Raw genomic sequence first — 15306 nt, 5'->3', positions numbered from 1 at the left:
CAACCCGGATTTTGCAGCAAACTGCTAACGTCCTCGATCTCATACTAACGGACCACCCTGGCAGTCTTTCATCCATTTCTTATTTGCCTTAGATCAGTGATCACAAAGTCATCCATGCCACTTTTTCGTTCAATTTGCTGACACGGGATACCTTTAAGAAAACAATATGTCTATACGACAAATGAAATTACGTAGCTATAACTGAAGCTATGAATACATTCTTTCCTGTATTCGAATCAACTTTTCAAGACCATTCCGTTAACAGCAATTGGACGCGCTTCAAAAACAAACTAATTGATCTTGCAAATAAATTTATTCCTAAAGTCACCTTTTGTTCTGATCAGCAAAAACCATGGTTTACAAAGGCCTTAAAACGCCAAAAAAGAAAACAAAAAAGCGTCTGTATCGCGCCGCCAAACAGAGAGGACGCCCATGCGCATGGGATAAATATTATGAAGGCGAACAGACCTACGTTGACGCACTGCGTCATGTTAAACACTTCTTTTATCACAATAATCTGCCAAAACTATTAATAAACAACCCGAGGCAATTTTGGAGAGTTATAAACAATAGTGAAATGCGCACTATTAAGATAACTAATGAATCGAACGAAATTATTAATGATTCCGATTGCGCCGACGTGTATATTTCGGCCTTTGCTTCTGTGTTACCAAACGAATCTAATGCGCCTCCCGTTCTGTCATCGCCTAGTATAAACTCGTCAATGCCAGCCATTGCTTTAAATGTAGACGGTATTTTTGCGATCATCGACAAAATCAAGCGTTCATTATTTTCCGGAATGGACGAGATTAACTCAAAAATTAAAAAAAAAACACTAAGCTTCTTGCTGCAGCATATTTGTCCTTGATATTTGCCCAGTCTCTTTCTTCAGGTTTCATTCCAGATGACTGGAAAATTAGGAAGGTAGTTCCAGTCCACAAACCAGATACCAGAAACTCGCCTCTTAACAGCCGCCCCATCTCCCTAACAAGCGTCCCCTGCAAAATCATGGAACATGTCATCTACTCTCTTATCATGAATTTTCCTGACGAATCACTTTTTCCATCCCGCCCAGCACGGATTCTGTAAAGGTTTCTCCTGTGAAACACAGCTGGCCATTTTCCTGCACGATGTTCACACTTTCAAACTTTACTTCTTTCAAACTTTGTTTCGCATTTTCCTTTGCCCAGAAAAAGAAAATGCAAGGGCAGGAACAAAAAGCTGCACAATCGCAGCTTGACGAGGTTCCTGTTCCCTGACACTAACCTTGACAGTAACATACAGACTGACGCAATTTTCCTGCATTTCTCTAAGGCCTTCGATAAGGTTCCTCATCAACGTCTAATATTGAAACTTACAAGACTTAATTTGCATCCTGATGTTTTGAATTGGATATTAAATTTCTTAGCAACCGCTCCGAATCTCTCATTATAAGTAATCACCTATCTAACCCTGTGCCAGTAACATCTGGCGTCCCTGAAGGATCGGTTCTTGGCCCTCTATTATTTTTAATGTACATTAGTCACTTACCTTCACATGTGTCCTGTACAATCAGAATGTTCGCCGATGATTGTGTCATCTATCGCACTGTACGTAACACCTGCAATCAAACAGCCCTGCAGAAAGGCCTCGCCAACATGCTAACACGGTGTGACGATTCGTTGATGAAACTTAATGTAAAAAAATGTAAAGTTATGTCGTTCACTCGTAGCAGTAGTCCCCTGCTATTTCCCTACCAAATTAGAAGCATGCCTCTCGAACTAGCAGCGTCCTGTAAATACCTAGGTGTCACTGTATGCAATGATCTGTCTTGGCATAAACATATTTCTAACATCAAATCATCTGCTACTTAAACACTAGCTTTTTAATACGTAATCTCCGCCAGGCACCTCAAAACGCCCTAGTTCGGGCAAAACTTGAATATGTATCTGGCGTCTGGAGCCCGCACTAAACATATCCTATCACCTCACTTGAATCTGTTCAGAACCGCGCTACTAGGTTAATTCACTCACAATATTCATATGATGCCAGTATTTCCGCACTTAAAACACAATCCGGACTAACAGTACTATCTAATCGCCGACGCATTGCTAGTCTTGAGCTCTATCACAAGATCTTTTCCAGTACCATTCGTCATGCGCCATACATCGTTCCTGCGGCACGAATCTCACACCGAACCAGTCATCCGCAACAAGTTGCGCGCCCGCGTGCCCGAACCACTCATTTTTCCGCCTCGTTTATTCCTCGAACAGCTAAAGACTGGAACGGGCTTCCTGCTGACATAGTTAGCATCATTGCCTGTCTTTATTCCTACAGCGTGTGTTTGATCATATTGAATATAACCAATGAAGTGTACCAAATGTGGAACTTATGTTAAACCCACTCCTTATGTCATACCCCCTCTGGGGGTCTTTAAGGACAATAAGCTGAACTGAACTGAACATTTTATTCTAGAGCACAAAATTCAAAAAGCTACGCAAGACGGTACGCGTGGTTATCAGCCTTTCCTGAAATCTGAATAATTTGAAACCGAACTACAGCGACTACGAGTGATTCGCGGCGGGCTGAAAGAAGACGCAGAAGAACCAAATCCATCCATGATCTCAGAGAGACATACCGGATGCAAGAGAAAGTTTAATGCCGCATTGATGCCCTACAATCTCAAAGATGGAAAGGTTTCAGGGAGTCATTGGATCCACGTCAGCGCTTATCTCGGCTATGGAGAACCGTGCGTGGACTTCGTGTATCACTGAGACAGCGTGTTCCTTTCAAATCTCTCGCTTTGCACGAACGCCGTAGAGAAATCGACATTGCTGAAATATTTTGCTCAAACATTGCCAGTTTCTAGCCACAACACGCACTTACACTATTTGCCACTTCTGTGCCTCGGCGTTCACGCATGGATGTGATGTTAACGGTGAGGAGCTTGAAGCGGAACTAGCGATTTGGAGGTGCTCTTCATCCCCTGCGCCGCGTGGTGTCACCTATGCAGTACTCACTTATCTTGGGCATAAAGCACGGCTCATGCTGCTAAACCGTCACAACGAGTCTTGGCGCAACAGTTTGGCTCCGCGTGAATAGAAATCAAGCCGCTTTGTTTGACTTTTCAAGCCCTGTTAAACACTGTTAAATTCGTCATTGTACCGCCCCATCGTTCTTGCCAGTTGCATAAGGAAAATAACGGAAAGAATGATCTTGACGCGCCTTGAATGGTACCTGGAAAATTACAACGCCTATATGTTATGGCTGGTTTCCAACGTGGGCGCTCATCTAAAGATAATTTCATCGATTTCGTCCAGTTAGTTTAACATCAAAAACGCCTGAAAGGACTCACTGCGGCATTGTTCCTTGAAAAAAGAAAGGTGCCTATGATAGTGTAGCAAATTATACCATTATAGAGGTTCTGATTGAAGCCATAATTGGTGGCCGCACTTTTCTGTGCAATTATTTGGCCGACAGGCCAAATAATAATGACGGAGGATGGCGCCATGACTCAACACCAAAGATTCCGCGGACAATAGCAAGGCGGAATGTTGAGCCCAACGCTATTCAACCTAGTGCTCGTTGGCCTAGTCAGATGCTTGCCCAACAGAGTTCAAGTATCAATCTATACCGACGATACCTCAATTTGGGCGTTTGCTGTAACACGACTGCTGGTACGAGCATGGCTACAAAAGGCAGCTACGTCAACATCCCACAATTAGCAAAAACAGAACTTAGAGCTGTCTTAAAAGAAATGCTGCAATGATACATTCTCTTTGAAGGCGATGGAGCGTTACTATATCAATGCGAATGGGCAAGCGATTGCAAACGCAAGGAAACACCACTTCTTAGAGGTAATAATCGACCGCGACATATCATGAAGCCCGCACATTTTTACGTAAAGAAGAGGTTAGTGATAATAATACACCTCCTCCAATTTCTCGGCGAAAACTAATGGGACACAACGGTGCGGCCAGTGCTGCCACTTTGTAACGCATTGGTCGTCGATTTCGCAAGATATCGCTTCCCTGCGCTTGGTAACACCTGCAAAACAAACCTGCGTGTACTCCAGGGATTGCAAGCTCAAGGCGTAAGGACGTATCTTGATTTCTCGAAGTGTACGTCTACAGCTGCAAAGATCGCCATAGCTGCAGATCACACAATATAAATGTACATGGCAACCGAGGCTCTCAGGACGCATATTCGGCATGTTTCGCGACTACCTTCTCACCATCTCGCCGCTTTACCTGTTGCCATCGAACTACGTGCAAACAGCAAGACCATCCCCACCCTTATGGCTCCTGCACAACCTTGAAATTCGCCTCACCATCCAAGGAATCATGAGCAAAGCTAACATGTCATCGTTTCCTCTGAAGCAGGCCACATTAGGACTTTTACATGAGGTGCACAGTGGCCACGTACACGTTTACATCGATGGCACAGTCAAAGCTACAAGTTCAGCTGCCAATGTGGCACCATGACAATCCCTCAAAATACAGCTAAAAACGTCACATGTATCCTCAACGAAAGCTGTTGAACTCGTAGCCCTGCATGCGCCTCTTCTTTCCATTCAGGAGGAACCACATTATACATAGTCAACCTTCTGGGATTTCAACGCTGCCCTACAGATGGTACTCTAGCAACTGCGCCGTCGATAACATGATATGCTGGTCGCAGAGATCATAGAAGTCTACCATCGCATACTTGAAGAAGGGCACGATATATTGGTGGTTGCCTAGTCACTGTGGCGTACATGGCAATGATCGAGCAGACTCAGCTGCCCAATCTGCGCATGACGGCGTCAACTGCGTTGCCATTCCTCTTTCGGGAGCCGACGCAGCGAGAAAACTTTTCACACTTGCACCTGACCTAACATTAGCCTAATGGAATCCATCCGAGTTTACAAGTGCACGCCTTCATAAACAGAGCCCTAATTTACATCTCCGTATTTCGCCCTCCCTTCCTCGACCTTACTACACCCTCCTAATCCGTCTATGGCTTGGAGTAACATTTTCCAATGCGTACTTCTGCCTCGTCGGAATTGCCAACTGCCCACGGGGTGACTTTTGTGGGTGCAATGAAACAAACGCGCACCTTCTTTGTGAGCGCTCTCGCTTCAACCCGCAAAGTGCACTCCTCTTAGCCACCCTAGACAAACCTGACAAGCGCCCAATAACAAACCAATATTCTTGGAAACTGGCCTACGGGAACATCAGCGCAATCCGCTGTGAAGGTGCTGCTGTGGTACTTAAAAGGCATGAGACCTTCTTACAAATTGTGACTGTACACTGTGGGACATGGAATTTGACGGTGATACTGCGCAACACTAGGAACACCTTCCCAGACTGCGTAACAGTGTCCACACACAGAAAGAGTTCGTGTGTGTTGTGAGTACGTGTGTATGTGGTTGGGATCTTTTCTTTTCTTTTCTCTTTCTCACCTATCGCATCACTGTGCGCTTCCCCCGTAAAGGGTGGCCAGCCGGAGTTAATCTCTGGCTAACGTCCCTGTTTTTTCTTTGCCTTTCTCTCTTTCTCTCTACAGAAGACACCTCTGCAAATGGTGACCGCATGTGGCGCGTTATTCGGATACACATCTCGGCAGCGAGATCAAAAAAAGTCCGCTTTACCTGCCGTAGCAGGTGACACTAGCCAGACAGCGGGGTGCCCTTAGCATGCGTTGAGTGAACTCGCAAATTCATTTTTTTACAATGAAGCCCTATACCTACGTTGTCTAAGAAAATTTTCGTGCTTTATGGTAGGCAAAACATTGCCCCTCCGTGGGCCTATCCGAAAGATAGTGCAATCACAGGTCTACACGCAGCGGAGGTGCAGCAGGCGTTAAGCTCTCAAATACGTGGGCCGATCCCGAAGATAGTGCAATGCCGAGCCGGCCCGCGGGGGGGGGGGTCAGCAGGCGTTAAGTACTCGCCTACGTGGGCCAATCCAGAAGATAGCGCAATGTAGGACCGACAGGTGGCGGAAGGGGAGCAAGCGTTAAGCCCTCCCCATACCTTTACCCATCCCGATGATAGTGGAGTGCCAGGACTACCCGTGGCGCAGGTGCAGTTAGCCTTTAGGAGGCTCAGATACACAGCTTCGCTGATCATCCTTCTTCACAGAGTGGAACGGCACTGAGACATTTTTTTCTGTTTCCATTTTCCTGTTTCTTTCCGTTTGGAATTCCAAACAAGTTAAAGGTTCTAGCTATCACGGTGTGGAGCGCTGAAGTATATTATCTGTGCAGTCAGCATTGAAACCGAAAATCAAGAAGTCCTGCTGTTCGAGTTTTCTGCTTCAAATACCAAGGTTGTCAAAATTTTTCAATATCTCTAAAGATCTTCACAGTCGCGTGGTTGCGAGCGGCTCAAAATCATGAACTCAAAGCCATCTGTAAGCTTCCATAGGTTTCACTTATGCTCTCTTCTCTCGCATAGCTCGGCGCGGCCGGAGACAAGAGATTAGTGCTCGCTTTCGAGACAAATAAACAATATATCCATACATATGGCCGTGAGAAGCACTCCGACAGATTTAAAATTCTTTATAGCAAACGGTATTTACAACTGAGTACCTACTTCCTAACGATAGTTCCCAGACTGAGCAGCTTAACTCGTTCTTTAATATCGTCCGACATGGTTGTATTCGTGTGGGAAGTACACGTCGCGTCAGTAATTGATCACTGACAGGTGCTTTTCCTCGAGTAGCATAGCTTTCTTGAGTCACTGCAGAATGGACCTTTCTGGATCGTGACCGTGTGCGGCCCCTCACTCTGATGCACATCAAAGCAGTGAAAAAAGGAAGAAAAAAAAGCGTTCTCCACATATATACCTGCAGCAACCGGCGGCAATAGCCAGACAGCGCTGTGCCCTTAGGATTAGGTGCCAGTGGCTCTAGGGTAAGCTCGGAAATGCATGTTTTTTTTTCTTTTTTCGTTTGTTTCATTTGTTTTCGCCGTTTGTAATTATTAACTAGATTAAATTTCTAGCTTCAATGGCATGGCGCGCTGAAGAATAATCTCTGTGCTGTAAGTATTACGATTGAATATCAAGAAATCTGCTGTTCGCGTTTGAGCGCTGTTCAGTGCGGTGTTCTGATTCAAATACCAATCTAGTCGAGATTCTAGTGTCTGTGAATATCTTCACGGTAGCTTGGTCGCGTGCGGTTCAAAACTATGAAGCCATAACCATATGTGAACTTCTTTAGAATATATTTAGTCTCTAGTCCTGCATAGCTCGGTGAGGCCAGAGACGGGAGATTAGCACTTGCTTCAGAGGCAAATATAACCATACATGTATGAGTAACAAGCACTCCGACAGATTGACAATTCTTTATAGCAAAAGGTATTTACAATTTAATACCTACTTCCTATCGATAGTTCTCCAATTCAGCAGCTTTACTGGTTTTTATAATGTCTTCCGATACGGTTGTACCCGCGCGGGAAGTACACGTCGCGACTTTGATTTATCACTGATAGGCTCTTTTCTCAAGTAGCATAACCTTCTAGAGTCACTACAGAATAGACCTTGCGGATTATGACCACGTATGGCCCGTTATTCAGATGCCATCCCGTCAGTGCAAAAAGAAAGAAAGAAACGGGCGAGATTGAACTTGGTCGCGCGAGGTTTGAAACAGCGAAGCTGGTCGATTAGGGGCTGTTCCGGCTCCTCCTAGAATATTAATTGGCTGCCGATAACATTGTAACTTGGCTGCTGCAAATTGAAATGCCAGCGTTTCTTGGATGTCTATGGGAACGTTTATCACCTGACCCCTTATGCCGTGTTCACCATAGCCATGCGTTAGTTGTCGAATGTTAATGAATAGTATTCGAGGGGATACCATTCGTTCATGCACCTCGTTCAAATGCGGTATTCCCGCTGAGTTTGGTGGATACTTGAAGCTTTCTGTCACCCTGAACTGGGGCACATTCCTCCGTAAGAACGTTTCCCAACAGGTCCTACACAGCCGCATCGCGTTGTGGTCGCTGGCCTCCTGGAAGACGTCTCGTAGCACACACATAGCTTGTGCACGTATCTCGACAGATGGAAGCGTGTTGAGCGTCGTAGGTTCGAGTTAAGCTACAGTCGATCGCACACTCGGCAGGAATGTCCAACTGCCAACTAGAGGAACTCACGTTGAAACAGAGCGTCGGTACCCCCGGTTGAAGAGGGACCTCGGCGTCGCTCATACTTTACTCCCGCACTGCAGGGCTTCGGCGTGATCGTCGATGCATCTCAGCGATCCTGGTTCTCTGTAGGTTTGTGTATTCTGGGTCTTCGCGTTGTCGCCGCCTGTCATAAGTATTCATTACCTGGCACAGTGCTAAGTATTCGTCATCATCATCGCCAGGCTATTTTATGGTCATTTCAGGACGAAGGCATCGTCCGCGATCTCCAATCAACTCTGTGCTGTGCCGAACGATTCCAACTAGGGCCGGTGAATTTCTTGATTTCAGCACCCGCCTACACTTCTGCTGATCGCGATTGCGCTTGCATTCACTTGACACCCATTCTATACCCATAATGGTCCAGCGTTTATCTAACCTACGCAATAAATTACCTGTCCTGCTCCACATTTTTCTCGTAATTTCGATTATTGTATTGGCAATCACCGTTTGCTCTCTGATCCACAACGCTCCCTTGCTGTCTGCTGCGAAGAACGTTGCGCCTAACGTTCTTCGTTCTATCGCTCTTTGCGCGGGCCTTGTTCTGGAGTCGCTTTGTCAGTCTTTGTGTTTCTGTCCCATATGTTAGCACTGGTTGAATGTACGGATTGTACAGGTTTCTTTTTAATGATAATGGTAAGCTTCCACTTACGATCTGACGATATTTGCCGTATGAGCTCGAACGCATTTTTATTCTTCTGTAAGTTTCCTCCTTGTGATCAGGGTTCCTGCTACTATTTGATCTAGGCAAACTTACTTCACTGATTCTAGAGGATAAGTGGCAATCCTGAACCTCTTCATTCCTTGCCATGCTATTGATAATTTTCATTGTATTCTGCATACTAATGTTCAAACCCACTCCTGCACTCTCTCTCTTAAGGTCCCCAATCATTTATTGTAACTCGTCTCCAGTGTTGCTGAACAGGACAGTGTCTTCTGAAAACCGAACTGTTTTGAGATAGTCGCCAGGGATCCTTACTCCTAACCCTTCCCAGTTTAACATCTTGAATACTTCTTTCAAGCACGCAGTGAGTAGCGTTGGAAAGAGTGTGTCTCCTTCTCTGACCCCTTCTTTATAGGCATCTTTCTACTTTTCTTGTGGAGAATTAAGGTAGCTGTGGAATCTCTGTACATATTATCGAAGATATTTACGTAAGCCTTCAGTACTCCTTGATTACGTGATGGCTCTATGACTATTGGGATCTCTACTGAATCAAATGCCTCTCCATTATCTACTAAACCTATGTAGAGAGGCTGTTTGTACTCTGAGGATTTCTCGATTTCCTGAGTGATGACATAAATGAGATCAACGACATGACATTGTTTACAGTTATTTATTTGAGTATATTGTTGAAAAATGTAAGTTCACTAAAATCATCTCAACGTACGAAATCGTTTTGACAGCCACGATTATGTCACTAGCAAAACGTGTTCGCGAGGAGCTTCCGCATCCTTTCTGATTTGCACAACTAGCAATCCCACCACCACTAAAGTTGTAAAGCCTAATCACACTAGTCGGTTATTGAATTTATTTTACTAGGTGCCTCGACCACTCCCGCTATTCTATCACTGCGGCGCAGAAGGTCTTTTTCATAGCTGATGTGAATATTTTGTGATGCGACTACGAGGCTTCGCGCTCAATGGGCCTCATGTGCAGGGGTGTAAGCGACCTCGTATTATCACAGACTGCCTGGAAGCGTCAACGTGAAGCCCTTGAAGACCGCCCTGTTCACCGTCGTCAGGACACAGCCAGTCGCGGCAGCACCGATAGCCAAGATCCAAGATCCGAGGACAACAGCCGAAAAATAAAGCAGCAACTGATGGAGATGTGCTCACTCTTCGTCGAGATGCCTAAAACAATCCTGTCACCTAGGACTACAAGGAAAGAAACATCTCCACGAGGAGGCGAAGAAATGCCGCCATACAGACGACCATTCGAAGCCAAGAGTAGGGCGAAAAAAGAAGGCCTGACAATCTAGAGTAATAGCAGTCCGACGACGCAAAAAAAAACCGTGATCCTACGTCATGAGCGAAATGCAAGTTGTGAGCAAGAACCACCGGCCTGGGGGACTATATCGATGGCGACAACGTCACCGGTTTCCTTGATATAGTGCTGGCTACTCGGTCATCCGTGGACAGTTCGCCGCCAAGTAGAGCAGATTGAGGATTGTTTGGGAAGGCCCTGAAATCCGCATACAGGAATGGTATATGACAATGCTGCCTGGAATCAGCACAGCCTCTCCCTGCAAGCTCGTAATTCAGCATGAGTACCCACCCGACGGCATTCGTGGCATGAAATCTCTAAACGAACACGGTGCATTCATCGAATAAGGATCCAAGTTCATAACTTTGTCTTCGTACCACGCAATACCGCGAGATTAAGGTTTCGATCGCGCTGGCTTGAGTTCATTACAAGGTCTGGTCAGACGTTAGCAACCGCAGACCTAAAAGGCGTCATCGAGAGCGACCAGCCTTTCTTGCCCTACTGTGAAATTATCGTCGGAAGAGGTATCGCACAATTACATGAAGGAAAAAAACGCACACCGACGATAAAGATACTCCGTTATGCGAAATTTGTATCGTAATGCGAAAATGTGTCTGTTTTTATTTAGCGATATATTGGCTGGGGCGCACAACCTGTCACATGCAGTATTTTCCACAGGGAGCGAACTGTGGCGCATTTGGCTCGCTAATCAGGAGATTGTGAGCGGAAGCGCATAGCTGACGCATGAGTGCTATTCACAGCTACCGCCGCAGATGGACCTTCATTCATGGTGCGCTTTCTTTCAATGCAGACGATGCACCTAGGTTGCTGTTATTAATGAACACGAAGCCAACAAGCAACAAATAAATCAATGCTACGCAACGAAATCACCTAGCCACCTCATAGTTAGCTGGTGTCTCCGGTTGTTTTGGTGAAGAAAGAGGACGCAACTTTGGGATTTTGGCAGCGATTATCGCCGGCTGAACAAGATCACGACGACGAAGGTAGACCCCCTTGCACGGATAGATAACTCAATTTAACGGCTCTACAAGACTAAGTACCGTTCGTCGACGCAACTGAAGGCTGTTTACTGACCAATTCAAATGCATGGGAGGGATGGAGAGAAACCGCGTTTATAAGTTCAGTCACTCTCTTCGAGTTAAAGTCATGCCATTCGGGCTTTTATCAGCGTCGGTAGCTTTCCAGCGCATCATGGACTAAGTGATGGCTGGCTTGGAATGGCAGACCTGCCTTGCCTTCTAGTATGGTCCGTACTTTCTTTGCGGATATCTTGGCCGGCACGTCAGGCACCTCAGGACAGTACCAGATGCAACCAAATCGTGCGGAGGCACTCTACACCAGAAAAAAATCTGCCAATTTGCACACGAAAAGCTGCTATTTCTGGGTCATGCGACCAGCATGTCTGTAGTGGGCGCCTACCTTCAATACGCTGCTGTCATCGCAAATCTCTATCAGTTTGTCAAAAACACAGTGCTCGAAAGTCATGTGCATATTACACGTGCACTTCCACGTAACTTCAATGACTATTTAACCAGTTAACGAATAGTGACGTTGCCGTAATGTTATATGCAGCCCAAGTAGAAGGGGGCATATGAGAGGCTGAAACGACATCTGCAGTCGGCGCGAGCATTTGCTTAGTTCAAATGAGATACCAAAAACAAAATGGACACCAACGCATGTAGGGTAGGCCTCCGCGCTTATATATAGCAAAGGAAACAGGGACATGAAAGCTTTTTCTTTGCTTACGCTAACACAATCATTCTATGGAGACAAAGGACTACTTTGCCATCATTTGTGCAAACGCGAAATTTGGCCCTTACCTATATTCTACGTTGTTTGAAGCCGTAAGCAACCACCATCACTTGTGCTGGCTGAAAACTTGAAGGACCGTTGCGGACACCTCGCGCATATTGTTCCTCACCGTGGCCTTTATATCCGCAGGGAAGCACTCTTGTACTAACTGCCTTTTCTTCGCCTTTTAGCCCACTGATGCAAGATTACCAGGACGACAGCATTTTCTTGCCCACAATAAGCGATCAAGAGCAAAGAAGACCACACAGACACGAAAAGTGACCAGAAACTAAATGAGAACAGGCCTGTGCAGCACATGCTGCACAGTCACAGGGTAAGCTGGAAGAGCAGCTCCACAAGGGTCTCATTTTCAGCAGCAAGTACTACAGGGTCTCTGCTGCGTAGTGTTTTCGCGTTGTGTTTACATGAACGTTCTGAAATATGCGCGTGACGTCGACGGCGAGCTGCGGTTTATGCTCCTCTCTAAACAGTATACCGACCCCCACGTGGCCTGGTAATAGCCGCACGCGTAGTACTTCGATTCGTGTCTTCAGCAGGAGTTTGTAACCTGTGAGGAGAAGCGATAACGTGTACCATTGGTGAACAGTGGTATGACGGCTACAGAGTGAACATGTCACATCCCCTGACCTGTGGCACAGTACGATGCTGCTGACGATGATGACGATTCTCTGGCATCCCCTTTGATACGCGGCTGTGGCAAAAAGTCACCTAGCCTGCTTGAGTTATCTAGTTACAGCTACATGGAGCATAGAACTTCTACATGCAACGGCTAAATATCGGGACAAATCGTGGAAAACAATGCAACTGCTATGGAAAAATATGCATGTACCGAAGGAGACAAATGGCTCGATGCGACGTTAATGATGATGATGCTTTTTGTGACATTTCCTTTAAACGGCACGGTGAGAAACAGTCACCTATTCTGCTTGATTTAATCAATCACTGTCTGTGTTTTATACTGTCTCTCTTTCAAATAATGTCTTTCATTAGAGTATTTTTGTATTTGACGTAGTAGTTCTGCGGAAACTCGCAAGGTGGAGAGAAGTAATGAATAAAGGGAAAATCAGACATCCACCCGATCGTAGCAATTGCTACAAAGGAAACCCATACGGGTTCCTCGAAAGAAAGGCCTCATAGTTGAAGAAAAATTCGTCCTGGTCCGGGACTCGAACCCGGGACCACCGCCTTTCCGGGGCAGCCGCTCTACCATCTGAGCTAACCAGGCGGCTAGCAGATGGCAGGGCGAAGTCGAATTTGTCGACAACACGAAGCAAAGGCAAGAGTTTGACGTAGTAGTTCTGCGGAAACTCGCAAGGTGGAGAGAAGTAATGAATAAAGGGAAAATCAGACATCCACCCGATCGTAGCAATTGCTACAAAGGAAACCCATACGGGTTCCTCGAAAGAAAGGCCTCATAGTTGAAGAAAAATTCGTCCTGGTCCGGGACTCGAACCCGGGACCACCGCCTTTCCGGGGCAGCCGCTCTACCATCTGAGCTAACCAGGCGGCTACCAGATGGCAGGGCGAAGTCGAATTTGTCGGCAACACGAAGTCGACAAATTCGACTTCGCCCTGCCATCTGCTAGCCGCCTGGTTAGCTCAGATGGTAGAGCGGCTGCCCCGGAAAGGCGGTGGTCCCGGGTTCGAGTCCCGGACCAGGACGAATTTTTCTTCAACTATGAGGCCTTTCTTTCGAGGAACCCGTATGGGTTTCCTTTGTAGCAATTGCTACGATCGGGTGGATGTCTGATTTTCCCTTTATTCATTACTTCCCTCCACCTTGCGAGTTTCCGCAGAACTACTACGTCAAACTCTTGCCTTTGCTTCGTGTTGTCGACAAATTCGACTTCGCCCTGCCATCTGCTAGCCGCCTGGTTAGCTCAGATGGTAGAGCGGCTGCCCCGGAAAGGCGATGGTCCCGGGTTCGAGTCCCGGACCAGGACGAATTTTTCTTCAACTATGAGGCCTTTCTTTCGAGGAACCCGTATGGGTTTCCTTTGTAGCAATTGCTACGATCGCGTGGATGTCTGATTTTCCCTTTATTCATTACTTCTCTCCACCTTGCGAGTTTCCGCAGAACTACTACGTCAAACTCTTGCCTTTGCTTCGTGTTGTCGACAAATTCGACTTCGCCCTGCCATCTGCTAGCCGCCTGGTTAGCTCAGATGGTAGAGCGGCTGCCCCGGAAAGGCGGTGGTCCCGGGTTCGAGTCCCGGACCAGGACGAATTTTTCTTCAACTATGAGGCCTTTCTTTCGCGGAACCCGTATGGGTTTCCTTTGTAGCAATTGCTACGATCGGGTGGAGGTCTGATTTTCCCTTTATTCATTACTTCTCTCCACCTTGCGAGTTTCCGCAGAACTACTACGTCAAATTCTTGCCTTTGCTTCGTGTTGTCGACAAATTCGACTTCGCCCTGCCATCTGCTAGCCGCCTGGTTAGCTCAGATGGTAGAGCGGCTGCCCCGGAAAGGCGGTGGTCCCGGGTTCGAGTCCCGGACCAGGACGAATTTTTCTTCAACTATGAGGCCTTTCTTTCGAGGAACCCGTATGGGTTTCCTTTGTAGCAATTGCTACGATCGGGTGGATGTCTGATTTTCCCTTTATTCATTACTTCTCTCCACCTTGCGAGTTTCCGCAGAACTACTACGTCAAACTCTTGCCTTTGCTTCGTGTTGTCGACAAATTCGACTTCGCCATGCCATCTGCTAGCCGCCTGGTTAGCTCAGATGGTAGAGCGGCTGCCCCGGAAAGGCGGTGGTCCCGGGTTCGAGTCCCGGACCAGGACGAATTTTTCTTCAACTATGAGGCCTTTCTTTCGAGGAACCCGTATGGGTTTCCTTTGTAGCAATTGCTACGATCGGGTGGACGTCTGATTTTCCCTTTATTCATTACTTCTCTCCACCTTGCGAGTTTCCGCAGAACGACTACGTCAAACTCTTGCCTTTGCTTCGTGTTGTCGACAAATTCGACTTCGCCCTGCCATCTGCTAGCCGCCTGGTTAGCTCAGATGGTAGAGCGGCTGCCCCGGAAAGGCGGTGGTCCCGGGTTCGAGTCCCGGACCAGGACGAATTTTTCTTCAACTATGAGGCCTTTCTTTCGAGGAACCCGTATGGGTTTCCTTTGTAGCAATTGCTACGATCGGGTGGATGTCTGATTTTCCCTTTATTCAGTATTTTTGTATGCATCCCCTTCTTTTTCTCCCTCAAACCGTTTCTATCAACATTGTAACACTACATGAGAAACTGCTACATGGCGTGCCTTGTGGCGTAATAGTATGCAACGGCAACGAAAGGTGCACATGCATAGACGCTGCGTAGTGTATATCTGATATCGTAAGTGGTACGAT

General features: G+C 46.6%; 1 protein-coding gene and 5 non-coding genes across 13 annotated transcripts in view; all 6 read left to right on the top strand.

The window, feature by feature from the left end:
- Positions 1–6718: 6718 nt before the first annotated feature.
- Positions 6719–15306, top strand: part of LOC142590315 (japanin-like-RS) — an 80282-nt gene continuing 71694 nt past the window's right edge. For 4 of the 8 annotated variants that reach the window (XM_075702343.1, XM_075702336.1, XM_075702341.1 and 1 more), the window contains exon 1: positions 6720–6876. The gene's annotated coding sequence lies outside the window, so the exon portion shown is untranslated. Of the gene's footprint in view, positions 6877–6966; positions 7006–12129; positions 12273–15306 lie in introns of those variants that run through there. The other 4 variants (XM_075702342.1, XM_075702337.1, XM_075702344.1 and 1 more) reach the window with 4 other exon arrangements.
- On the top strand, positions 13548–13622 carry TRNAS-GGA (transfer RNA serine (anticodon GGA)). The gene has a single exon. It is a non-coding gene; the product is annotated as a tRNA-Ser (tRNA).
- Positions 14110–14184, top strand: TRNAS-GGA (transfer RNA serine (anticodon GGA)). Its single transcript has one exon. It is a non-coding gene; the product is annotated as a tRNA-Ser (tRNA).
- On the top strand, positions 14391–14465 carry TRNAS-GGA (transfer RNA serine (anticodon GGA)). Its single transcript has one exon. It is a non-coding gene; the product is annotated as a tRNA-Ser (tRNA).
- Positions 14672–14746, top strand: TRNAS-GGA (transfer RNA serine (anticodon GGA)). Its single transcript has one exon. It is a non-coding gene; the product is annotated as a tRNA-Ser (tRNA).
- On the top strand, positions 14953–15027 carry TRNAS-GGA (transfer RNA serine (anticodon GGA)). The gene has a single exon. It is a non-coding gene; the product is annotated as a tRNA-Ser (tRNA).

The sequence above is a fragment of the Dermacentor variabilis genome, chromosome 8 (genome assembly GCF_050947875.1).
Source record: "Dermacentor variabilis isolate Ectoservices chromosome 8, ASM5094787v1, whole genome shotgun sequence".
Lineage (NCBI taxonomy): Eukaryota > Metazoa > Arthropoda > Arachnida > Ixodida > Ixodidae > Dermacentor > Dermacentor variabilis.
The sequence above is the reverse complement of the archived record's forward strand: the minus strand, read 5'-3'. Positions and strand labels throughout refer to the sequence as shown.